This window comes from Rhinoraja longicauda, chromosome 14 (genome assembly GCF_053455715.1).
Source record: "Rhinoraja longicauda isolate Sanriku21f chromosome 14, sRhiLon1.1, whole genome shotgun sequence".
In the NCBI taxonomy this organism is placed as follows: domain Eukaryota; kingdom Metazoa; phylum Chordata; class Chondrichthyes; order Rajiformes; family Arhynchobatidae; genus Rhinoraja; species Rhinoraja longicauda.
Genome location: NC_135966.1, coordinates 2,829,798 through 2,857,672, shown reverse-complemented (window position 1 = coordinate 2,857,672; position 27,875 = coordinate 2,829,798). Strand labels below are relative to the sequence as shown.

Here is a 27,875-nt window from a genome sequence, read left to right as displayed (position 1 = left end):
GAGGGTGGGTGGGAGGGAGGAGGAAGAGTGGGGGGAGGGTGGGAGAGGGGAGGGGGAGGGTGGGGGGAGGGTGGGGGGAGGGAGGGGGAGGGTGGGAGAGGGGAGGGGGGGAGAGGGTGCTGCACCAATGCAGGAGAGGTTTGGGCACAACAGGTCTACTTGGTCTCGTTAATATCAAAAGTGGCAGCCTAATTTTCACATTTATCTCATTGTGCATTCAGCATTAAATACAAGGATATGGAACTGGGTAAATTTCCCACTAATCATCTACAAATCACACCAGATCAAGTTAGAACTAAGTGAATTCTTAATGGTGTGGTAAGTGTTAATTACAATTGAACCATCTCTGCCATTGAACATTTATCTGCAGTTTCATTCCTTCAGGTTACGAGAAATTGAAAAATTAATCCTTCATTTAACTTTCTTTTACCGTCACTTGTATTTCACTCTTGCAATCCCATTTTTCTGGGCATAACATTAAATACATTGTCCACGAGAAAAGTGCTGGAGTAACTCAGCGGGTCAGGCAGCATCTGTGGAGAACATGGATAGGTGACGTTTCGGATCAGGACCCTTCTTCACAGCTGAACCTGAAAGGTTTTGACCTGCAGCGTCATTTTTTTCGGATTCTCCAGAGATGCTGCCTGACCCGCAGGCTAGGATTCTATTCCAGGGAGCGTTGATGAGGGATGATCTTGCAGAGGCGTACAAACTAATGAGAGGAAGAGATCGGGTGGGCGCACTGAGTCTCTTGTCCAGCTTAGCAGAAAGAAGAAGACCTAGGTAGATAGAGCTCTTAAGGATAGCGGAGTCAGGGGGTATGGGGAGAAGGCAGAAACGGGGTACTGATTGAGAATGATCAGCCATGATCACATTGAATGGCGGTGCTGGCACGAAGGGCTGAATGGCTTCCTCCTGCACCTATTGTTTATTGTCAATTGGCAGGGGAACAACCCAATTATCTGAAGAAGGGTTTCGACCCATTCCTTCTCTCCTGAGATGCTGCCTGTCCCGCTGAGTTACTGCAGGTTGTTGTGTCTGTCCTTAACCCAAGTATCTGTTTGGTGGCCAAGGCAGTAGTTGGGGCGCTCAGCAGCTAAAGAAGTGCTCAGCATGTTAACAGAAAGGCAGACACAGACATAACACTTGTACATCCAAATCAAGGAAAGGCATGAGGAGAAACAATGCTTTATTTTGGCAGCAGTAAATCAGCAGGGTTCTGCCTAGCTTCAGATAAGTGTTGTACTCCTTTGTGACCTGTTTAATGCTAATTAAATTGGCACAGTTTTTTTCTTTTCTCTCCCTGCAAATTTAGTGCTCTGCCAGTTATCAGTCGATTCTCACTTCTCACATAAAAGTGAAATGGATTAGAATAAATTTAAACAAAAGAACTTAATGTATTTCTACAGAACCAAAAGTTACCTTCTTCAATGGTATAGTCACAGATTTAGATTTAGAGATACAGCGCGGAAACAGGCCCTTCGGCCCACCGAGTCCGTGCTGCCCAGTGATCCCCGCACACTAACACTATCCTACACACACTAGGGACAATTTTTACATTTACCCAGTCAATTAACCTACATACCTGCACGTCTTTGGAGTGTGGGAGGAACCCGAAGATCTCGGAGAAAACCCACGCAGGTCACGGGGAGAACGTACAAACTCCGTACAGACGGCGCCCGTAGTCAGGATCGAACCTGAGTCTCCGGCGCTGCATTCGCTGTAAGGAGCAACTCTACCGCTGCGCCACCGTGCCACCGTCACAGAGTCACACAGCACGGAAACAGGCCCTTCAGCCCAACGTTGACCAACATCCCCCATCTACACTAGTCCCACCTGCCTGCGTTTGGCCCATATCCATCCAAACCTGTCCTATCCATGTCCCTGTCTAAATCCTTTTCCCTACGCTGGGCAAGAGACTCTGTGCGTCCACCCATTCTATTCCTCTCATGACTTTGTAAACCTCTGTACGATCGTCCCTCGTGCCCCAACGGCAATTTGAACGCCCAGGAGCGAAGAAGACTTCAAAAAGGTTGTGACCACTGCCCGGTCTATCACCAGCTCCGACCTCCCCACCATCGAAAGGATTTATCAGAGTCTCTGCCTCAAAAAGACAGCCGACATCATCAGAGACCCACACCACCCTGGCCACACCCTCACTGACCCACACCACCCTGGCCACACTCTCACTGACCCACACCACCCTGGCCACACTCTCACTGACCCACACCACCCTGGCCACACTCTCACTGACCCACACCACCCTGGCCACACTCTCACTGACCCACACCACCCTGGCCACACTCTCACTGACCCACACCACCCTGGCCACACTCTCACTGACCCACACCACCCTGGCCACACTCTCACTGACCCACACCACCCTGGCCACACTCTCACTGACCCACACCACCCTGGCCACACTCTCACTGACCCACACCACCCTGGCCACACTCTCACTGACCCACACCACCCTGGCCACACTCTCACTGACCCACACCACCCTGGCCACACTCTCCTCTCACCCCTGCCATCGGGAAGAAGGTACAGGAGCCTGAAAACTTTAACGTCCAGGTTAAGGAACAACTTCTTCCCTACAGTCATCAGGCTGTTAAACACCACAACCTCAAATAAACTCTGAACTACAATAGACTATTATTGTTATTATTGCATGGTTATTGCGATATATATATATATATATATATACAATGTGCTGTATTGTAGAGTGGAAAAGTTGAATAGGAACGTGAGAGGCAAAATTTTCAGAGGGTGGTGGGTGGATGGAACGAGCTGCCAGAGAAGGTATTTATTTCACAAAATGCTGGAGTAACTCAGCCTGAAGAAGGGTCTAGACCCGAAACATCGCCCATTCCTTCTCTCCCGAAATGCTGCCTGACCTGCTGAGTTACTCCAGCATTTTGTCAATAAATACCTTCGTTTTGTACCAGCATCTACAGTTATTTTCTTATACTATTATATATATATATATATATATATAATGTATATATATATGTGTGTATATATATATAATCTTTATATATGTGTGTTTGTGAGTATGTATATATACACACACTGACTTTTTTTTTCTCTTTTATCATATTATTTACAGTGTGCTGTGTTTACATATTCTGTTGTGTTGCAGCAAGTAAGAATTTCATCGTTCTATCTGGGACATATAACAATAAAACACTATTGACTCTTGAAACAAGTCCTAGTCTGCTCAACCTCTCCCTGTTGCTCAGGCCCAGCATCTTGGTTTAAGGTGAGAGGGGAAAAGTTGAATAGGAACGTGAGAGGCAAAACTTTCACTCAGAGGGTGGTGGGTGGGTGGAACGAGCTGCTAGAGAAGGTATTTATTCACAAAATGCTGGAGTAACTCAGCGGGTCAGGCAGCATCTCAGGAGAGAAGGAATGGGTGACGTTTCGGGCCGAGACACTTCTTCAGACTGATGCCAGGGGGGCGGGACAAAGGAAGATAGAGGGAGAACTGGGAAGGGGGAGGGGGGGAAGAGAGGGACAGAGGAACTATCTAAAGTTGGAGAAGTCAATGTTCATACCGCTGGGCTGCAAGCTGCCCAAGCGAAATATGAGGTGCTGTTCCTCCAATTTCCGGTGGGCCTCACTATGGCCCTGGAGGAGGCCCATGACAGAAAGGTCAGACTGCCAGAGAAGGTAGATGGGGCAGGTACAATAACAACATCTAAATAATACTAGGACAGGTACACAGAGTGGAAAAGTTAAGAGGAATAGGAGCAAATGGGACTAGCTTAGATGGAACATCTTGGACAGCATGGACCAGTTGGACCGAAGGGCCTGTTATCCGTGCTGTAAGACACTATAATATTGTTCAAACAAGACCGTTCAATGAAAAAAATGGCTAAATAGTACAATTCCAGAAAATATTTGTCTAATATTAAATCAACACTAGACCCAACTCTAAGAAATAATTCAAGTGAAAAATTGGACTATTATCCGATAATTTAATCAAGTTCATATTTCTGGATGGCTTTTTTGCAATAAAAATTGAAAAAATTACTCAGCGTGTAGCTGAACGGTAAATACTCTAAACCGTTGGCTCCCAACCTCTGTCCATGGCTCAAATATTTGGCTGCAAAGGATGAAAACTGGGGCGTGAGGCTGTCCAAAAAATGTTTATTCCACTATTCAATTTTGTTTCCATTAATTTAATTTGATTTTTAGAATTGTAGTCGTACTGCAGAGAAACGGGCCCTTCGGCCCAACTGGTCCATGCCGACCAAGATTCACCATCTAAGGTCATAAGGTCAATAGACAATAGACAATAGGTGCAGGAGGAGCCCATTCGGCCCTTCGAGCCAGCACCGCCATTCAATGTGATCATGGCTGATCAATCTCAATCACTACCCCGTTCCTGCCTTCTCCCCATACCCCCTGACTCCGCTATCCTTAAGAGCTCTATCTAGCTCTCTCTTGAATGCATTCAGAGAATTGGCCTCCACTGCCTTCTGAGGCAGAGAATTCCACAGATTCACACCTTTCTGACTGAAAAGGTTTTTCCTCATCTCAGTTCTAAATGGCCTACCCCTTATTCTTAAACTGTGGCCCCTGGTTCTGGACTCCCCCAACATTGGGAACATGTTTCCTGCCTCTAACGTGTCCAACCCCTTAATAATCTTATACGTCATTAATAATAGGAACAGAATTAGGCCATTCGGCCCATCAAGTCTCCTCTGCCATTCAATCATGGCCGATCTATCTCCCCCTCCTAACCCCATTCTCCTGCCTTCTCCCCATAACCCCTGATACCTGTACTAATCAAGAATCTATCCATCTCTGCTTTAAAATATCCATTGACTTGGCCTCCACAGCCTTCTGTGGCAAAGAATTCCACAGAAATAATTAAACCCTTCGAATTTATTCACTAAATATGTAAACTAGGTAGCAATCCTCAAAAATCTCAATACAATGCACATTACTATTTAATCCACCCGTCTGAATTTCCCTCTTCTATTCAAACAAAATATTTAGTCATATAGTCAGACAGCACGGAAACAGGCCCTTCGGCCCAACTAGCCCATGCTAACCAAGATACCCCATCTACACTAGTCCCACTTGCCCGCCTTTAGTCCATATCCCACCAAACCTTTCCTATCCAATTTGTCCAATAGTTTAAGTCCCTAAGAGGTGTCTTAATGTTTATTGAAACTAAAAGATTTGAATTTAGTAAAGACATTGCTCAACAGATCTCAGAGGTTATGGGAGAAGGCAGGATAATTTGGTGAGGAGGGAGAGATAGACCAGCCATGATTTAATGGCGGAGTAGACTAGATGGGCCGAATGTCCTCATTCTGCTCCGATCACCTATGACCTTATGAACTACAGAAGATGCCATTGGATCACAGAGAGGAGAGCTCTTCAGCAGGCAGTCCATAGAGCTCAGAGGACCATAGGAACACAGCTACCAGCCTTGGAGGGCATCTACAACACACGATGCCTCAGAAAAGCCACCAGCATCCAGAAAGACTCCTCACACCCCTGCAACAGTCTGTTCGAACTTCTTCCATCGGGCAGACGATACAAGGCCTTCTACGCCCGCACCTCCAGACTCAGGAACAGCTTCATCCCCAGGGCCATAGCTGCTATGAACCGGTCCTGCTGAGCCGGATGGTCACATCGCACAGCGAACTGGCACAGACCTACTTGCACTTTATTCTGTTTTAAAACTGTTACAATTTGTTTCATTGGGTTGTTTAAATTAATACAGACTAGATAATTAATTTATTGCATCGCATGGGAGGCGCATTCCCAATCTCGTTGTACCCCTGTACAATGACAATAAAGATATATTGTATTGTATTGTATTGTATTGTATTGTATTGTATTGTATTGTATTGTATTGTATTGTATTGTAACTACACTTTTGGGTTGAAACAGTAGCTGTGGATGAATTGAAGAGAGCTTCAAATGATCGATTTATGTCATTTACGTTTGTGGAAACATGAAGTGATCGTTTTTGGAAGACGATGGCTGGAGGCCCTGCAGCAGCCTGGGGCTTGCCTGGATCGGGCACCCCTCACAACAACTGGAGCATGGACTGGACTTGGAAAATGGCGCCAGAACCTGGCGCCAAATCGACATTTCTGTACAATTGCTTATCAGGAGTGGCATGATAATAGAAATATAGAAAAATAGGTGCAGGAGTAGGCCATTGGGCCCTTCGAGCCAGCACCGCCATTCAAAATGATCATGGCTGGTCATCCAAAATCAGAACCCCGTTCCTGCTTTCTCCCCATATCCCTTGATTCTAAGAGCTGTATCTAACTCTCTCTTGAATACATCCAGTGAATCGGCCTCCACTGCCTTCTGTGGCAGAGAATTCCACAGATTCACAACACTCTGTGTGAAAAGGTTTTTCCCTCATCTCAGTCCTAAATGGCCTACCCCTTATTCTTAAACTGTGACCCCTGGTTCTGGATTCCCCCAACATGGGGAACATTTTTACAGCATCCCTTAAGAATTTTATATGTTTCAATATACCGCAGTGGTAGAGTTGCTGCCTTACAGCGAATGCAGCGCCGGAGACTCAGGTTCGATCCTGACTACGGGCGCCATCTGTACGGAGTTTGTACGTTCTCCCCGTGACCTGCGTGGGTTTTCTCCGAGATCTTCGGTTTCCTCCCACACTCCAAAGACGTACAGGTATGCAGGTTAATTGACTGGGTAAATGTAAAAAATTGTCCCTAATGTGTGTAGGATAGTGTTAATGTGCGGGGATCGCTGGGCTGCGCAGACTCGGTGGGCCGAAGGTCCTGTTTCCGCGCTGCATCTCTGTATCTCTAAAAATCTAAGATACCCCTCTCATCCTTCTAAATTCCAATGAATACAAGCCCAGCCGACCCATCCTTTCATTATTACGTCAATACTCTACTGGACCGTTTGTAAGAAAATAATTTCTCTGTGTGTTTTCGCTTCGCACAGGTGACAATAAAGCAGTATTGAACTGAGCCACTGGAGTTCAACACCCAAGTTGATTCATCAGCTTTGCTTTTCACTCTCCTCAACCCGTAGAAATTGTCCCCCTGACAACATGCAAGCAAGCACAGGGATATGGGAATACAGTCACAGAGTGATACAGTGTGGAAACAAGCCCTTCGGCCCAACTCGCCCATACCGGCCAACATGTCCCAGCTACATGAGTCCCACCTGCCCGCGTTTGGCCCATATCCCTCCAAACCTGTCCTATCCATGTACCTGTCTAACTGTTTCTTAAACGTTGGGATAGTCCCAGTCTTGACTACCTCCTCTGGCAGCTTGTTCCATACACCCACCACCCTTTGTGTGAAAAAGTTGCCCCATAATATTCCTATTAAATCTATTCTCCTTCAGATTATTTTTTTTCCCCTTCACCTTAAACTTCTGTCCCCTGGTCCTCGATTCACCTACTCTGGGCAAGAGACTCTGTGCATCTACCTTTAGGTTTTAGAGATACAGCGCAGAAACAAGCCCATCAGCCCACCGAGTCCGCGCCGGCCTGCAATCTCCGCATATCAACACTACCCTACACACACTAGGGGCAATTTCACACATACACAAAGCCAATTAACCTACAAACCCGTACACCTTTGGAGTGTGGGAGGAAACCGAAGATCTCGGAGAAAACCCAAGCAGGTCGCGGTGAGAACGTACAAACTCCGTACAGACAGCACCCGTAGTCGGGATGGAACCCGGGTCTCCGGCGCTGAAAGCGCTGCAAGGCAGCGACTCTACTGCCGCGCCACCCTGATCTATTCTTCCCATGATGGAGGTTAAACTTAGAAAGTACAGAATAGGCATGGGACTCTAACAACTGTGGTGTATGGACTACTTTACTCAACAATTAAGTGCTCCATTGTAAATCAATGTTGTATACATATAACAGAAGAGCAATTAGTTAATTCAGGAACCACCGGCTGACCAGAATTGGACGAGTAATCAATTTACTGAGTTGAAGAAGTGGTCCCTCTGCCATTCCACGTTCTTCATTGTTCATTCATTCACTTGTTTCTTACTTTGTGCAGCTTTAAACCTGTGTTCCTGCAGCTGGCATCTGGAGATTTAAGGAGTTGGATGAGAGAAGCAGACGTTTTTTTTTCCTAAAGTGCATCTCGCACCAGACCCAATTTTTTAATTAAAAGCTGACTTATATTGTGAAGTATTTAATTAGAAGTGCATAACTACAGTAGTTATGCGAAGACGCACAGCAGCAACATGAAATGAGTGCATAAATTGAAGGCAAAAAAGACTCAGTTCGTGCGCTTTGCAAATAAACAGATGCGTGTGTTGTAGCAATTAATTATTGCCGCCTGTTGTAGCATTTAATCTCTTTAAAGCTGGTGCAGAATCAGCACACAATGGCAAACTGAAAAATCTGTGTCATATTATTTACTTGCATGGGGATTTCAGTTGGCATAATGTTAAATTACTAAACCACTCTACTTTCTGCTGGGAAGCTACAGATGCTAACATAAAGGAAATCAAAAAATATTGCATCTCTGTGTGAGCGTATTACAGTTACAATAGTCCTGATTTTGTAAGTATTTAAAAGGAATGATTTTAGAAAGGGAAACGTCTTGTGAAACAGTTAGGTGCGGCGTGTGAGAAATTGACAGCTATCTATGTCTAAATAGCTTCCTGGAAGCACAATGGACAGGAATGGTGTATGAAAGAGAAGCAAATGACAGTCCCTAATCTGCGCTGCATTAGTTGCCAGCGTGTCGAGTGACAGTTTTAGATTTGAGCGGAAAAAAAGAAATAACACAGACGAGATTTTCCCATCGAACGAAGCCAAGGATGGTCCTGGCAATGTTCAAGCACAACAGTCTGAAGGACAGAGGCCGGGCTTCGTAAAGACACTGGTACGGGTGTCAGGGGGTTACTATCAGGGGCACCAGTCTGAATTTCCCCCCTTCTCATTTATTCAAACAAAATATTTAGTCACAGACAGCACGGAAACAGGCCCTTTGGCCCAACTAGCCCATGCCGACCAAGATACCCCATCTATAATAATCCCAACCTGTCCGTCTTTAGTCCATCTATATACTAAAACTCTTGTTTGTTTGTTTGTTTGTTTGTTCCTGAACTACAGCCAAAACGGTACACGATAGCGCAACAATTGTAGGCCCACCTTACTCACCGTCGTCCCTTTGGTGCTAATGGAAGAAGTTTCATTGAAATCGGTGTTGCGTTTTTAAAGTTATTCACATTTTAAAGTTTAAATCTATCTCCTAGGGAGGGAGGGGGGCGGAAGGGAGGGGGGCGGGAGGGACGGGGGGGGGAGGGAGGGAGGGAGGATAAGAGGGGTTGAGGGGGATAGAGTGTGGGGGAGGGGGATGGGGGAGAGGGAGAGGGAGAGGGAGGGGGAGAGGAAGGGGGAGGGGGAGGGGGAGAGGGGGGGAGAGCAGAGGGTGCTGCACCAATACAGGAGAGGTTTGGGCCCAAAGGGTCCACTTGGTCTATTATCTCTCAAAACCTTTCCTATCCAATTTGTCCAATAGTCTAAGTCTCTAAGAGGTGTCTTAATGTTTATTGAAAGTAAAAGATTTGAAATTAGTCATGTCATTGCTCATTTATAGAAGACAGCGTTGTATGGTGAATCTGTGGGATTCTTTTCCACAGAAGGCTGTGGAGGCCAAGTCAGTGGATATTTCTAAGGCAGAGATAGTTTCTTGATTAGTACCGGTGTCAGGGGTTATGGGGAGAAGGCAGGAGAATGGGGTTATGAGGTGGAGATAGATCAGCCATGATTGAATGGCAGAGTAGACTTGATGGGCCAAATGGCCTAATTCTGTTCCTATCACTTATGAACTTATGGAGTAACTCAGCGGGTCAGGCAGCATCTGGGAAGGGCAACGTTGTGGGTCGGGAGATGGGCACAAAGTGCTGGAGTAGCTCAGCAAGTCTGGCAGCATCTCTGGAGAAAAGGAAAAGGTGATGTTTCGGGTCGAGGCCCTTCAGTCTGGGGAGAGGGAAAGGAGAGAAATGAAAAGGTCCATAGAACAAATGTATGAAAGGTACGTGAAAGGTCAAATCAAAGCCGACACATTTTGGGTCAGGCCTTTGTGTCTCTGTTTCTGTTTAATTGTCTTAATTGTCTACTCCTAAAGACACAAAGTGCAGGAGTAACTCAGCGGGTCAGGCAGCATCACTGGAGAACGTGGATAGGTGACGTTTCACAGAGTGCTGGAGTAACTCAGCGGGTCAGGCAGCATCACTGGAGAACGTGGATAGGTGACGTTTCACAGAGTGCTGGAGTAACTCAGCGGGTCAGGCAGCATCACTGGAGAATGTGGATAGGTGACGTTTCACAGAGTGCTGGAGTAACTCAGCGGGTCAGGCAGCATCTCTGGAGAACGTGGATAGGTGACGTTTCACAGAGTGCTGGAGTAACTCAGCGGGTCAGGCAGCATCTCTGGAGAACATGGATAGGTGACGTTTCACAGAGTGCTGGAGTAACTCAGCGGGTCAAGCAGCATCTCTGGAGAACATGGATAGGTGACGTTTTGGGTTGGGACCTTTCTTCAGAGAAGAGGGTGGACAAAGCCTGGCAACTGATCTTTGCTCTATCTTGATCGTAGCTAAGTCGGGTACATAGCAGGCAAAACAAACCTTTTAACTGCACCTGTGACAATACTACGCCTAAACCAAAGATAGTGGGACAGGCAGCATCTCTGGAGAGAAGGACGGCACGGTGGTGCAGCGGTAGAGTTAGTGCCTTACAGCGAATGCAGCGCCGGAGACTCAGGTTCGATCCTGACTATGGGCGCCGTCTGTACGGAGTTTGTACATTCTCCCCGTGACCTGCGTGAGTTTTCTCCGAGATCTTCAGTTTCCTCCCACACTCCAAAGACGTGCAGGTTGTAGGTTAATTGGCTGGGCAAATGTAAAAATTGTCCCTAGTGTGTGTAGGATAGTGTTAGTGTGCGGGGATCGCTGGGCGGCGCGGACTCGGTGGGCCGAAGGGCCTGTTTCTGCGCTGAATCTCTAAAAATTCAGTTGAGACCCATCTTCTTGGTGACCCGGAATGTCACCCATTCCTTCTCTCTACAGATGCTGCCTGTCCCGCTGAGTTACTCCAGCATTTTGCGCTTATCTTCGGTTTAAACCAGCACCTGCAGTTCCTTCCCTACACATGCTAGCCTTTCTGTTACATTCACAATATCGTCAGGAACTCCCCAAGAAAGAGGTGACATTTTAATTTACATATTTTGTGAAGCTGTTTTTAAAAATCTAATTGCGTTTAACATATTATGCATCAGCCCAACCTGTTTTTTTTTCCAAATACGAGCCACTTATTTAGCACCACAAGAATTGAACTGAACTGAATCTGTTGAACTGAATTGAAAATTTTCCCAGTCAAGTTATCAATTTAGATCTTCTGCTATTCATCACCCTGTTCATTTTGTTGGCCCAGATTCCATGAAATGCCTGGAACTTCACTTACGCTTATCAATTGATTACATAACTTTGTTTCCAGTCAATATTAGATTTCAAGAAAAACTAACGAGAATTGAGTATGTGCAATTTCAAAACTGAACACAGCCGGTTAAGGAATGAATAATGGATGCCCATACTCCGCAGAAAGAGATCAGTGATGCTGGGAATTTTCTCCCTCAGATCACTGCAGATATTGGAACAAATGAGCCATTCTTGACAGAGTTCGACGTTGTGTTGGGCAATAGATTTGATATCTAATGGTGCATAGGCAGTTGACCAGAGTTTGGAAGCACACATCGAGGGGGAAGGTCCCTGACAAAGAGCGATCCAACCAAGACCTCAACGGTGGAACAGGCGGAGGGAGGATGGCGGCTGACTTTAGTGGAGCGTCACAACGGCTGGGAAGGCGGATGGATGAAGGCTGCGGCAGGAAAGGGTCCCCGGTCGTCTTGGACTCCACGCCACTGGATCCTGACCCAGATCTGTCAAGGACCGTGTGGTGGCTGTCTGTGCACCAGTCTCCCCACGTCAAACAAAGTCACGCACAGGCGTCCGACCCTATGGAGAGGACAGTCACACTCGCTTCCAGTGACCGCCGATGATGAGAATCTTATGTACATGTAATCGTGTATTGTCTTTCCGCTGACTGGTTGGCACGCAACAAGAGCTTTTCACTGTACCTCGGTACACGTGACAATAAACTAAACTCAACTAATCTTACTCACATCAATGCTCCCGGCTTGGGCAGTCCACAATGGTCCATTGTGCAAGCTTACAGCTTCCCATCTGTGTGCATCTTTTGCCGTGTTAATTTTCAAAACAATTATCCAAATTCTCATTAAAGATAGCAGTCTTTAATTCGTTTTTCAGTACTACTCAAAATTGGATTTAATCAAGGCTCCTGAATGGTTATCTGGGTACATCTACAGTAAAGCTCCAGAAACAAAAGCAAAACCAAGATTCCCCCAAAGAATTCCAGTAGATTTGTGATGCATGACCTGCTGTTTGAAAACCAGTGTGGAGAGGATGTTTTTACAGGTTGTAAATGAAAATATGTCAAGAGAAGGCCTTTCTGTGTTGCCATTCTCAACGCAAGCCTTTTCCAATTCTTTGCCCGTGCTTAATTACTTCTGTGTTGGTGTTTTATAATTCTATTGCTTAATAATAATTAACTATTAACATCTACCACCATTAAATATATAGAGTATCACAGAATGCTGGAGTAACTCAGTGGGTCAGGCAGCATCTCTGGAGAGAAGGAATGGGTGACTTTTCTGGTCGAGACCCTTCTTCAGACTAATGTATATATATATATGTTAATCTTAATCTTGTATATTACATGTATATATTACATATTACATGTATATAGATGTTAATAGGTAATTATTATATATATATGTGTGTGTGTGTGTGTGTGTGTGTGTGTGTGTGTGTGTTATGAATACATACACATACATACGCATGCCCATATGTACACATGCATACACATGCATATATACACATACACATATATACACATGTATCCACGCACACACATATACCTATACATATACATATAGCATCTCTGGAGAGAAGGAATGGGTGACGTTTCGGGTCCAGACCCTTCTTCAGACTGGTTAGGGATAAGGGAAATGAGAGATAGAGACGGTGATGTGGAGAGATACAGAACAATGAATGAAAGATGTGCAGAAAAGTAACGATGATAAAGGGAACAGGCCATCGTTAGCTGTTTGTTGGGTGAGAACGAGAAGCTGGTGCGACTTGGGTGGGGGAGGGATGGAGAGAGAGAGAATGCCGGGGCTACCTAAAGTGAGAGAAATCAATATTCATAACACAATTGGAGGAACAGCATCTCATATTTTGCTCGGGCAGCTTACAGCCCAGTGGTGTGAATATTGATTTCTCTCACTTCAGGTAGTCCCGGCATTCCCTCTCTCTCTCGCTGAGTTACTCCGGCTTTTGTGTCTGTCTTCGGTTTAAACCAGCATCTGCAGTTCCGTCTTATACACTTACATATACACGCACACACATATTTATATCTATATTCTATACATACATCATGGAAATGATGTGCGTTTAATGGAGAGGGAATGGCAGTGAGTGCTATGTGTCAGAGCACTAGGGAAAGGACTTTGTGGGTGTGTGACAAGATCAAGTTTTTCCTTGAGAACGCAGGCAGCTGGGAGTAGTGTAGATGGGGCATCTTGGTTGGCATGGACAAGTTGGGATGAAGGGTACTGTTGCCAACTTCCTCACTCCCAAATACGGGACAAGGTGACGTCACCGCCCCGCCCCCCACGCGACCTCACCCAGCCAGCGGCCATGTGCTCCCGCTCCACCAATGGCGGCCGCCCGGGCCGGGAGGCGGGTTGCTATGCCATTGGTGGAGCGGGAGCACGTGGCCGCTGGCTGGGTGAGGTCGCGTGGGGCGCGGGGCGGTGACGTCACCTTGTCCCGTATTTGGGAGGGAGGAAGTTGGCAACCCTAGCTCCATTTTAATAATTTTCACGGGACCTCAGCGTTGCTGATGTCATTGTGTTTTGTTCATAGGGGAATAAGGGAATAACGTTTAGTGCGAGGTAAAGCCAGCAAAGCCTGAACAAAGAGAGTCCGAGAGTCACCAATGAGGTAGATAGCAGTTCAGCACTGCTCTGTGGTTGTGGTAGGATGGTTCAGTTGCCCGATAACATGTGGAGAAGCCACTGAAATGTATTCATGATTGAAGACCAATTGATTAATTGAAAGGTACAGCTTGGAAATCTACTCTTCACCCACCAAGCCATCGTTCACCTAGTTCTACGTTATCCCACTTTCTCATCCACTCCCCACACACGAGGGGGCAATTTGCAGAGGGTCGATTAACCTACAAACCCGCATGCATTTGGGATGTGGGGGGAAACCGGAGCACCCGGAGGAAACCCACGCGGTCACAGGGAGAACGTGTAAATTCCGTACAGACATAAATCAGGTGGCCTTAAATTCCTTGAAATTAATTAGCAGATGATGACCAAGAATTTTGGAGTGGGGGAAGAGAAGAGAAAACGTATGATCATAGTCATGGAGTCATAGAGCATGGACACAGGCCCTTCCACCCAACTTGCCCACACTAACCAACATGTTCCACCTACACTAGTCCTACCTGCCTGTGTTTGGCCCTTATCACTCCAGACCTGTCCTATATTAAGAATAGTCGGCCATTTAGGACTGAGGTGAGGAAAAACTTCACCCAGAGAGTTGTGAATCTGTGGAATTCTCTGCCACAGAAGGCAGTGGAGGCCAATTCACTGGATGAATTCAAGAGAGAGTTAGATAGAGCTCTTAGGGCTAACGGAATCAAGGGATAAGGGGAGAAAGCAGGAACGGGGTACTGATTTTAGACGATCAGCCGTGATCATATTGAATGGCGGTGCTGGCTCGAAAGGCCGAATGGCCTCCTCCTGCACCTATTTTTCTATGTTTCTACGTCTGTCCATGTACGTGTCCAAATGCTTCTCAGACAATAGACAATAGACGCAGGAGGAGGCCATTCGGCCTTTCGAGCCAGTACCGCCATTCAATGTGATCATGGCTGATCATTCTCAATCAGTACCCCATTCCTGCCTTCTCCCCATACCCCCTGACTCCGCTATCCTTAAGAGCTCTATCCAGCTCTCTCTTGAATGCATTCAGAGAATTGGCCTCCACTGCCTTCTGAGGCAGAGAATTCCACAGATTCACAACTCTCTGACTGAAAAATGTTTTTCCTCATCTCTGTTCTAGACGTTGCGATAGTCTGCCTCAACAGCGGAGACGTTTCCACACAGTCAGGACAGCTTCTCACAACGCTGCTCCAGAAAGCTGGTGAGCGGTGAGAGGCGGGATGGAGAGCAGGGCAGTGAAGTGCAAGTGCTGTGAATGGAAAGGGAGGATAATGAACGAGGCTCCAGGGAGATCGAGAAGTGACAAGTGGGAGCAACATCGATTCTCACGCACTAATTAAGTCTAACTTTGCAGATTGCCCTAATTCTTTCTTCTCACATCATTATCTGGAAAAGCATTCAGTGTTTGTTTTTATCTGATGCTGTTACCACTTTCGTGTTTTCTTTCCTATTGTTCCGATCTGTCCTCTTAACTTCAGTTTACTTAAATGACCCCAAAGCAAGATTTCCTGTGGTTTGAGTTAATTTGTCAGATGATGATCAACACAAGTCTTGGTGAGCAGATGCTGGATTGCAGCAATTTATTTACTTTGCTCTCCTAATGACTGCGAATTTCCATGAAGGTTGCTTTTGCAATTTTTCGACAAAATCAACTGAAGCCTAATGTCCCACCAACATCCAACAAATATCCTGCCAACTCTGTTCTCGATACCCACTGACAGAAAATAGCTTTCTTCTGCCAACGTGTCAAACTTGAGGCTCATTGTCACCAAATCACCATCCTAATCAGTATTTAAACAGCTCGTATCCAATCACTTACCGGTCCATCGGCATAAAATGTCACACTCAGCGTGCTTGCCCTCATCTATATTCAGCTTTTGCTCTTTGCATGCCGCACTTATTGCAATTACGCCGCCTTTAGTTTCCCATTCTTATTCATCCAACGCTTTGCGAACTTGTGGATTTTAGATTTTTTAGAGATACAGCGCGGAAACAGGCCCTTCGGCCCACCGGGTCCGCGCCGCCCAGCGATCCCCACACACTAACACTATCCCACACCCACTAGGGACAATTTTTACATTTACCCAGTCAATTAACCTACAAACCTGCACGACTTTGGAGTGTGGGAGGAAACCGAAGCTCTCTGAGAAAACCCACGCAGGTCACGGGGAGAACATACAAACTCCGTACAGACGGCGCCCGTAGTCAGGATCGAACCTGAGTCTCTGGCGCTGCATTTGCTGTAAGGCAGCAACTTTACCGCTGCGCCACCGTGCCGCATGGACAGACTCAACGGCAAATTAGAAGCTTGAAAGCGCGCACCACCGGACTCACGAACAGCTTCTTCCCCTCTGTCATCAGGCTTCTGACATTAGAGTCACGGAGTGATGCAGCGTGAAAACAGGCCCTTCAGCCCACACCGGCCAACATGTCCCAGCTACACTAGTCCCACCTGCCAGCATTTGGTCCATATCCCTACAAACCTGTCCTATCCATGTACCTGTCTATAGACACAAAAACCTGGAGTAACTCAGAGGGACAGGCAGCATCTCTGGGGTGAAGGAATGGGTGACGTTTCTGGTCGAGACGTTAGGGATAAGGGAAATGACGCTAACCAGTCTGAAGAAGGGTCTCGACTTGAAACATCACCCATTCCTTCTCTCCAGAGATGCTGCCTGTCCCACTGAGTTACTCCAGCATTTTGTGTCTTTCTTCGGTTTAAAACAGCATCTGCAGTTCCTTCTTACACATGTACCTGTCTAACTGCTTCTTAAAAGTTGGGATAGTCCCAGCCTCAACTGGCAGCTTGTTCCATACACCCACCACCCTTTGTATGAAAAAGCTACCCTTCAGATTCCTCTTAAATCTTTTCCCCTTCGCCATAAGCCTATGTCCTCTGGGCCTCGATTCAACTACACTGTGCAAGAATCTTTGTGCATCTACCCGATCTATTCCCCTCATGATCTTATTCACCTCAATAAGATCACCCCTCATCCTCCTGCGCTAAAAGGAATAGGGTCCCAGCCTACTCAACCTCTGCCTATAGCTCACACCCTCTAGTCCTGGCAACATCATCGTAAATCTTCTCTGTACCCTTTCCAGCTTGACAACATTTATCCCTAACACGTTAGGGTACAGTCTCCATTTACCAACCTATCTCAATCTGGACATTGGACTTTTGCTCTGGAACTGTTCTGCCCTCATGCTGAGAAACTACATTCTGCAAAAATAAGACACAAAGTGCTGGAGTAACTCAGCGGGTCAGGCAGCATCTCTGGAGAACATGGATAGGTGACGTTTCACAGAGTGCTGGAGTAACTCAGCGGGTCAGGCAGCATCTGTGGAGAACATGGATGGGTGACGTTTCACAGAGTGCTGGAGTAACTCAGCGGGACAGGCAGTCAAGTCACCTATCCATGTTCTCCAATGATGTTGCTTGACCCACTGAGTTACTCCAGCACTTTGTGATCAACACAAGATGCCAGCAGTTCCTTGTATGTCCGTAAACCTAAACCTCGATGTTTTTCCAACTAAACTGTGTTCTACAATATTTAAGGATTTGATGCATAAATAGATCTAAATGGTAAATTATACAGTTACAAAAGCAGTAACTTCAGATTTAATCCCTGAACGATAGAAAGATATAGTGAGGTATTATCATTGTAAAATTTCTGCCTGGCTTGGCAGATTAGACTTTAGAGATACAGCACCAAAACAGGCCCTTCGGCCCACCGAGTCCACACTGACCTGTGATTGCCCCCTACACTAACACTATCCTATTTTACCAAGGCCAACTAACCTACAGACCTGCACGTCTTCGGAGTGCAGGAGGAAACCGGAGCACCCGGACAAAACCCACATGGTCACCGGGAGAACGCATTAGTGACAATGAACACTTAAACGTACAGACAGCACCCGTAGTCAGGATTGAACCCGGGTCTTTGGCATAGCAAGGCAGCAACTCTACCGCTGTGCCAGCGCGCCACCCTATTGTCACGAAGGCTGTATCACAATGCTTAGGAACATGGACAATGCATGGTGGCGCAGCGGTAGAGTTGCTGCCTTACAGCGCCAGAGACCCGGGTTTGAACCTGACAATGGCGCTGTCTGTACGGAGGTTGAACCGCAATGGTTTTCTCCGGGTGATCCGGTTTCCTCCCACGCTCCAAAGACATACAGGTTTGTCGGTGAACTGGCTTCGGTAAAGATTGTAAATTGTCCCCAGTGTGTGGGGTATGTACAAGTTTTTGCTGGTCGGTGCGGACTCGGTGGGCCGAAGGGCCTGTTGTCGCGCAGTGTCATAGAAACATAGAAACATAGAAAATAGGTGCACGAGTAGGCCATTCGGCCCTTAGAGCCTTTCAATATGATCATAGCTGATCATCCAGCTCAGTAACCTGCACCTGCCTTCTCTCCATACCCCCTGATCCCTTTAGCCACAAGGGCCACATCTAACTCCCTCTTAAATATAGCCAATGAACTGGCCTCAACTACCTTCTGTGGCAGAGAATTCCACAGACTCACCACTCTCTGTGTGAAGAATTGTTTTCTCATCTCGGTCCTAAAAGACTTCCCCCTTATCCTTAAGCTGTGACCCCTGGTTCTGGACTTCCCCAACATCGGGAACAATCTTCCTGCATCTAGCCTGTCCAACCCCTTAAGAATTTTGTAAGTTTCTATAAGATCCCCCCTCAATCTTCTAAATTCCAGAGAGTACAAGCCGAGTCTATCCAGTCTTTCTTCATATGTCTCGAAACTAAACCACAGATTGAGAAGTGGAAAATATTCCTCTCTCATACATCAAATAACCCTGTGTGACCAGACTCAATACAAACATTGAGGTTACTCTACAGGGAGCTGTGAAACCACAGTGGTGTGTGCTCAGGTACCAGTGAATCTCACATCATGGACAATTGACTCAACATCAACACTAATCTGAACCGAGCAGAGATGCACAATGGACCACATCATTTCCCATTGATCAGTCAGCAATCTTTCAGTCTTGCAAAGGTTTTCCCTTATCACATCTTTCAGGGAGAGGTGAGATGATATCTAGTATACGAAGATAACTGCAGATGCTGGTACAAATCGAAGGTTTTAATTCACAAAATGCTGGAGTAACTCAGCAGGTCAGGCAGCATCTCGGGAGAGAAGGAATGGGTGACGTTTCGGGTCGAGACCCTTCTTCATACAGGTCTGAAGAAGGGTCTCGACCTGAAATGTCATTCATTCCTTCTCTCCCGAGATGCTGCCTGACCTTGTGAGATAATATCTACCTCACTGCTTTCTGCATTGAAAATCATATTTAAAGTCCAAAAGAAAGTAGCACAATGGTACACACTAAATGTAATAATCCCAGTGTCCAAATTTACTGTTTAACTGAGTTGATGGGAATTCAAAGACGGCAAATGATCCCCTAATGTTGTTTGTAGAATTCCAAACGGATCAAATCATTTTCCATCTTCTCCCCAAGTGTTAATATAAAGAGATGTCACGGTGGCGAAGCGGTAGAGTTGCCGCCTTACAGTGAATGCAGCGCCAGAGACCCGGGTTCGATCCCGACTACAGGCGCTGTCTGTACGGAGTTTGTACGTTCTCCCCGTGACCTGCGTGGGTTTTCTCCGAGATCTTCGGTTTCCTCCCACACTCCAAAGACGTGCAGGTTTGTAGGTTAATTGGCTTGGTAAATGTAAACATTGTCCCCAGTGTGTGAAGGATGGTGTTAGTGTGCGGGGATCGCTGGTCGGCGCGGACCTGGTGGGCCGGAAGGGCCTGTTTCTGCGCTGTATCTCTAAATCTAAAATATTATAAGTATAAGAAAATAACTGCAGATGCTGGTACAAATCGATTTATTCACAAAATGCTAGAGTAACTCAGCAGGTCAGGCAGCATCTCGGGAGAGAAGGAATGGGTGACGTTTCGGGTCGAGACCCTTCTTCAGTCTGAAGAAGGGTCTCGACCCGAAACGTCACCCATTCCTTCTCTCCCGAGATGCTGCCTGACCTGCTGAGTTACTCCAGCATTTTGTGAATAAATCTAAAATATTATAAGCTGAGTGAAGGAAAGGGAAGTCGTAACTAGGCAGGAAGGAACTGCAGGTGCTGGTTTACCCCAAAGAGAGACACAAAATGCTGGAGTAACTCAGCGGGGACAGGTAGCATCTCCGGAGAGAAGGAACGGGTGAGGTTTCGGGTCGAGACCCTTCTTCAGACCGAGAGTCGGGGGAAAGGGAAACGAGTGATATGGACAGTGATGCAGAGAGATACCGAATCACTGAGGGGGAGCAGTGAGAGAGGGTGGTACAGAACTCTCGTCAGAGAGAGGAGGAGAACTTCTTCAAAGTCGGCATACATTGAGGAGATTTCACACTGGAGCGGGCAAAATGTGCGGAAAGGAACTGCAGATGGTGGTTTACACCGAGGATAGACACAAAGCGCTGGAGTAACTCAGTGGGACAGGCAGGTACTTTGAAACATCCTGAAACGCCACCGATTCCTTCTCTCCAGAGATGCTGCCTGTCCTGCTGAGTTGCTGGGGCAGTCATAACTACTGATCATCATATCATATCATATATATACAGCCGGAAACAGGCCTTTTCGGCCCTCCAAGTCCGTGCCGCCCAGTGATCCCCGCACATTAACACTATCCTACACCCACTAGGGACAATTTTCACATTTACCCAGCCAATTAACCTACATAACTGTACGTCTTTGGAGTGTGGGAGGAAACCGAAGATCTCGGAGAAAACCCACGCAGGTCACGGGGAGAACGTACAAACTCCTTACAGTGCAGCACCCGTAGTCAGGATCGAACCTGGGTCTCCGGCGCTGCATTCGCTGTAAAGCAGCAACTCTACCGCTGCGCTACCGTGCCGCCCAATCGTCAACCAATGTCTTAAAGCAATGGCGTCTCTTAAAATCATCACTTCCTCTGTTCTGTTCTTAATTCAGCAACTCATTGTGGAGTGAGGTCTTCCATCGACATTGAGAATCAAAGTTGAAATCGGGTTTGAAAAGACACAAAAACTCCCCCCTGCACCAGGTTATCTCATTGGTCACCTGCGGTTATAAGCTCATAAGTGATCAGAGCAGAATTAGGCCATTCAGCCCATCAAGTCTACACCGCCATTCAATCATAGCTGACCTTCTCTCCCTCCTAACCCCATTCTCCTGCCATCTCCCTATAACCCCTGACACCCGTACCAATCAAGAATCTATCGATCTCTGCCTTAAAAATATCCAGAGAATTGGCCTCCACAGCCGTCTGTGGCACACAGATTCACCGCCCTCTGACTAAAGAAATTTCTACGCATCTCCTTCCTAAAGGAACATCCTTTCATTTTGAGGCTGTGGCCTCTGGTCCTAGATTCTCCCACTAGTCTGAGAGTGTAGTGCAGCACAATAGACAATAGACGCAGGAGGAGGCCATTCGGCCCTTCGAGCCAGCACCGCCATTCATGGCTGATCATTCTCAATCAGTACCCCGTTCCTGCCTTCTCCCCATACCCCCTGACTCCGCTATCCTTAAGAGCTCTATCCAGCTCTCTCTTGAATGCATTCAGAGAATTGACCTCCACTGCCTTCTGAGGCAGAGAATACCACAGATTTACAACTCTCTGACTGAAAAAGTTTTTCCTCATATCCGTTCTAAATGGCCTACCCCTTATTCTTAAACTGTGGCCCTTTGTTCTGGACTCCCCCAACATTGGGAACACGTTTCCTGCCTCTAACGTGTCCAACCCCTTAATAATCCTACACGTTTCGATAAGATCCCCTCTCATCCTTCTAAATTCCAGTGTATACAAGCCTAGTCGCTCCAGTCTTTCAACATATGACAGTCCCGCCATTCCGGGAATTAACCTAGTAAACCTACGCTGCACGCCCTCAATAGCAAGAATATCCTTCCTCAAATTTGGAGACCAAAACTGCACACAGTACTCCAGGTGCGGCCTCACTAGGGCCCTGTACACTCAATACAGCTTTGCATAACAACACTGGAAAAGTTGCGGACAAATTTGACATCTTTTGCAAGCAGTTATCCTTTGACCAGTCGTGCGGTGAAAAGTGAACCAGACTGAACGAAGGAACATTACGATAATTCAACCACGATAAAAGAAGCAGAGGACATTGAAGCTGTTGGACTTTCCAGGACAGTTCAAGTGACAACATCATCAGACTGCATTGAAGGAGTCCATGATTTGGTGAAGGAGACGGTACAATTGCCAGCACGGCTCCCTTGGTCTTACCTGGAATTCTCTCCGTTTGGTTGTGGCTGAAGGTGCAACTCAAGTCAAACGCAGGTCGATGTTCTCATGGCACTACCACTCTCAGCATCTGCAGGGAACATCAATAACGAGATTTGCTTTCAGTCGCAGGCCTCAAGGTTAGTTGGGCTATTAACAATAACTTGCTGCCAGAGAATTACGGATTTTCTTTTTGCATTGTATTTAGCACCTATTCTGTGCACGTGAGAATGCGTTTTCATCTGAAAAGAAAATTAATTTAAGGTTTCTGCAGTTTTCCAATTGGTGGCCTTGCAAACCATGTGAGCTTACAAGGCCAAACAACATGGCCCAGACATGTGACATGTGAGACAATGGACAATGGACATGTGAGCTTACAAGGCCAAACAACAATGCAAGAAGTTATCCAAAGCATCAAAATCCTATATCTGCACACTGTGGATAGCTCAAATCTAATCATGTATCGTCTATCCGCTGACTGGTTAGCACGCAACAATAGCATTTCACTGTACTTCGGTACACGTGACAATAAACTACAATGAAACGGAACTGAAATAGTGGAAGGCTCCTTATCACAAGGAACTGCAGGTGCTGGTACCTCGAGCAAAACACAAAGTGCTGGAGGAAGTCAACGTGTCAGTCACTAACCAAGGGTCAGGGGCAGCCATCCTGAAACTAAAACGTTAACAATGCTACTCTTTCTACAGATAGACACAGAGTGCTGGAGTAACTCAGCAGGTCAGGCAGCATCTCTGGAGAACATGGATAGGTGACGTTTCAGGTCTGTGTTGTATAAATGACGTATGTGTTCAGTACCACAGCCTATTGAGAACTTTCTTTGGATATTAGAGAAATATTTTGTCAATGCAAAATTGTACAATTTCGCTCCTTGATTAGTGGGCTGATTATATCTGACTTTCCGCTGACTGGTTGGCTTTTCACTGTACCTCCGTACACGTGACAATAAACTAAACTGAACTGGGTCAGGACCCTTCTTCAGAGTCCAAAAATAGTCAGTCTGAAGATGGGTCCCGACCCAAAACATCACCTATCCATGTTCTCCAGAGATGCTGCCTGACCCGCTGAGTTACTCCAGCACTCTGTGAAACGTCACCTATCCATGTTCTCCAGAGATGCTGCCTGACCCGCTGAGTTACTCCAGCACTCTGTGAAACATCACCTATCCATGTTCTCCACAGATGCTGCCTGACCCGCTGAGTTACTCCAGCACTCTGTGAAACGTCACCTATCCATGTTCTCCACAGATGCTGCCTGACCCGCTGAGGTATTCCAGCATTTTGAGTGTATCTTTGTAAGAAAACCAGTATCCGCTCTGCCATTTTATTACATTTTCTATTCCATCCATAGTTGCTGTTAGACCTGCTGAGCTTTTTTTTTCCAATATTCATAGTTTTATATCTGAGTTTCAGTTTCCAAAGATTTGCGATTTTCGCTCTGTTTTGCTTGCATCTCCATAAATACTGCGAGGTTTATTGCGGGTAGTAAAAATACCAACAGCAAACTGTTATTAGTTCTATAAATCATTTGGAAATAGCAATGCATGTTTACTGAGCACTTCTTAAATCACACAACGTGTACCCCAGAACAAAATCTTATCAGCTGACCCAATCTCTGAAGAAATCTCAAGCAAGTCCACAAAGGATTAAAAAGGGTGATTTTAGTCTTTGTGGTCAAGCTTATTCTCAGTAAAAGGTTGATTATCTGAAGCCGTTTGCAACCAGATGAGGAAGGGTATTCGTGATGGTCCATCACTTAACTGGACACATGGACTATCTTTCACTGGGTCTGGTAGCATTATGGGATGGCTTACTCATTTTACCGTATCACTAATCAGCCAAAGAGCTCAGATGTTAAAAAAGTCTGATCTTTGCTGACTTTTCACTGCCAAGGGCCACATCGACACACTACGACATTCAATTAAGTTGATGATCTGACAGGATGTGGGACGAATAAATAAATAAAATCCTCCACCATTCATAGTGCCGCCCCTGATTCATGGATGAATTATGCGCGTCACGGTGGCGCAGCGGTAGAGTTGCTGCCTTACAGCGAATGCAGCGCCGGAGACCCGGGTTCGATCCCGACTACGGGCACCGTCTGTACGGAGTTTGTACGTTCTTCCCGTGACCTGCGTGGGTTTTCTCCGAGATCTTCGGTTTCCTCCCACACTCCAAAGATGTGCACATATACAAGTGAATACGTGTAAACTGTCCCTAGAATGTGTAGGATGGTGTTAATGTGCAGGGGTCGCTGGTCGGCGCAGACTCAGTGGGCCAAAGGGCCTGTTTCCACCCTATATCTCTAAACTAGTCCTCAACTACCAGAGTACATTTAACTACGAGTGATCCTAACATGGGTTTAGTTTAGTTGACTTTAGTCTATTGTCACCTGGTACAGTGAAAAGCTTTTGTTGTGTGCTAACCAGTCAGCAGAAAGACCGCACATGATTACAATCGAGCCATTTACAGTGTACAGATACACGATAAGGGAATAACGTTTAGTGCAAGGTAAAACCAGTCAAGTCCGATCAAGGATAGTCCGAGGGTCACCAATGAGGCAGATAGTCACCAATGAGGCGGCACGGTAGCGCAGCGGTAGAGTTGCTGCTTTACAGCGAATGCAGCGCCGGAGACTCGGGTTCGATCCTGACTACGGGTGCTGCACTGTAAGGAGTTTGTACGTTCTCCCCGTGACCTGCGTGGGTTTCTCCGAGATCTTCGGTTTCCTCCCACACTCCAAAGACGTACAGTTATGTAGGTTAATTGGCTGGGTAAATGTAAAAATTGTCCCTAGTGGGTGTAGGATAGTGTTAATGTACGGGGATCACTGGGCGGCATGGACTTGGAGGGCCGAAAAGGCCTGTTTCCGGCTGTATATATATGATATGATATGATAGTAGTTCAGCACTGCTCTCTGGTTGTGGTAGGACGGTTCAGTTGCCTGATAACAGCCGGGAAGAAACTGCCCCTGAATCTGAATGTTGGGTAGAACTGAGCGTACCAAAGCAAGGAAGATCAGAGTTTGAGCTCATTAAAAAATAAAGTTGTACAGCCACACAATGTGGAAACAGGCCCTTCAGCCTTACCCATCAATATTGACCAAGATGCTCGCATATCCCTCTTAATCTTCCCTATCCTTTGCCTTTAAATGCCTTTTAAATGCTGTTATGGTACCTGCTTCAACTAACTTCCTCCAGCAGCCCATTCCTGACCCTCTGAGTGAAAGCCCCTCAGGTTCCTATTAAATATTTCTCCTCTCTACTTCAGCTTGTATCATCTGATTCCCCCACCCTGGGTTAAAGAGAATGCTGTGCATTCCCCCCTATCTATTCCACTCACGTCTCAGATGCCAATACATTACCAATGTGCCACTGTGGGGAAGGAATAGATCGTGAGAGGAATACATAAGTTGAGTCCGCAGAGTCTTTTACCCAGAGCAGTGGAATCGAGAACCAGCGGACATAGCTTCAAACCGAAGGTAGACACAGAAAGCTGGAGTAACTCAGCGGGACAGGCAGCATCTCAGGAGAGAAGGAATGGGCGACGTTTCGGGTCGGGACCCTTCTTCAGACTAGTTGGAAATAAGGGAAACGAGAGATATAGACGATGATGTAGAGAGATAAAGAACAATGAATGAAAGATACGACATAGGGTTAAGCTGTGGGGGGAAAGATTTGTAGATAACTGAGGGGCAGGTTGTTTTTTTACACAAAGGGTGGTGGGTGAGTGGAACGAGTTGCCGGAGGAGGTAGTTGAGGCTGGTACTATCACAACATTTAAGAAACATTTGGACAGGTATATAGATAGGACAGCTTTGGAGGGATATGGGCCAAACGCAAGCAGGTGGAACTAGTGTAACTGGGACATGTCGGTCAGAATGGGATAACATGGAACTGGTGTGAACAGGTGTTGATGGTCAAGTGCAGACTCGAAGGGCCGAAGGGCCTGTTTCCACGCTGTGTATCTCTAAACTAAACTAAAGGGGAAAAGAATCCAAGTTGTGATCGAGGGAAGCCAAGTTTGCTGGAGGATAGAGGATTGAAGAAAGGTTGGGGCCATTAATGTCGAGGAACTATTGCATTGATGGGAGTGTGAAAGTACCAAACCACAAATTTAAACAAGACATCTTTAATTACGCATGGGAATAAAAGAATTGGAAATTAAATTAAAAAAATCTTGGCACAATAATGTTACAGAGGATGTTAGATTTGTCAAAGGATGCAGGATTCTCAGAATTCAGACTTGGCACAGAGGACAATATTTATTTCTGCTTGCAATGCAAAGAGGTTCCTGGCAAGCAGTGCAGTACACAGTAAACATTTATTGATTTTAGAGAGTTTAGAGAGAGATACAGCACGGAAACAGGCCCTTCGGCCCACCGAGTCCACGCCGACAGAGAGTTCAGTCAGAGAGTTGTGAATCTGTGGGATTCTCTGCCTCAGAAGGCAGTGGAGGCCAATTCTCTGAATGCATTCAAGAGAGAGCTAGATAGAGCTCTTAAGGATAGCGGAGTCAGGGGGTATGGGGAGAAGGCAGGAACGGGTACTGATCGAGAATGATCAGCCATGATCACATTGAATGGCGATGTGTACAGGCTCGAAGGGCCGAATGGCCTCCTCCTGCACCTATTGTCTATTGACCAGCGATCCCCGCGACCAACACTGCCCTACACAGTTAACCTACAGACCTGCACGTCTTTGGAGTGTGGGAGGAAACCGGATCACCCGGAGAAAACCCACGCTGGTCACGGGGAGAACGTTCAAACTCCGTGCAGACAGGACCCGGAGTCAGGATGGAACCCGGGTCTCTGTTGCTGTGAGGCAGCAACTCTACCGCTGCGCCACCAGATGTATTGGTGGAATTGACATCACTATATTCAGTGAGGTAAAAGAATAGATTGGAATTTTTTGAAAAAGGATACAAAGTGCTGGAATAACTCAGCGGGGCCAGGCAGCATCTCTGGTGAACATTGACGGTTGTCGTTTTGGGACGGGACCCTTCTTCAGACTGATTGTGAGAAGGGAGGGAGAAAGCTGGTGGAGAGGTGGGGAGCGGGACAAAGCCTGGCGAGTGACAGGTGGATAGATGTGAGGTACGTTTGATTTGCAGGTGGGTGGACAAAGGTTGGAAGTGAAAGGCCAAAAACCTGTGAGAGAAGTAGAGAAGAGGCATGAAATATGAAGCCAGAGGAATGGGTGACAGGTGGAAGATGGATGTAGGTATAGATGGCGGCCAACCCAGGCAACTATTTGCGTGCTAGCCACAGAAACAGATCTACAATAATAATAATAATAATAATGCATTACATTTATATAGCGCTTTTCAAACACTCAAAGACGCTTTACAGGGATTACTAGAACATAGAGAAGTGAATAAATAGATAAATAAGTAAACGAGCAGAGAAAGGAGACAGAAGGTGAGGTGACCTTCAGTGGTTGAAGGCAGTGCTGAACAGGTGAGACTTCAGTGATGTTTTGAATGTGGTGAGTGAGGAGGAGTCTCTGACGGTTTGGGGTAGTGAGT

General features: G+C 46.4%; 1 protein-coding gene across 10 annotated transcripts in view; it reads right to left on the bottom strand.

Moving 5' to 3' along the window:
• Positions 1-27,875, bottom strand: part of LOC144600001 (teneurin-2-like) — a 1,473,402-nt gene that overhangs the window by 892,905 nt on the left and 552,622 nt on the right. For 9 of the 10 annotated variants that reach the window (XM_078411299.1, XM_078411301.1, XM_078411304.1 and 6 more), the window contains exon 3: positions 22,336-22,423. The exons of the other annotated variant lie outside the window; for it this stretch is intronic. The gene's annotated coding sequence lies outside the window, so the exon portion shown is untranslated. The remainder of the gene's footprint in view (positions 1-22,335; positions 22,424-27,875) is intronic. 10 annotated transcript variants of the gene reach the window in all.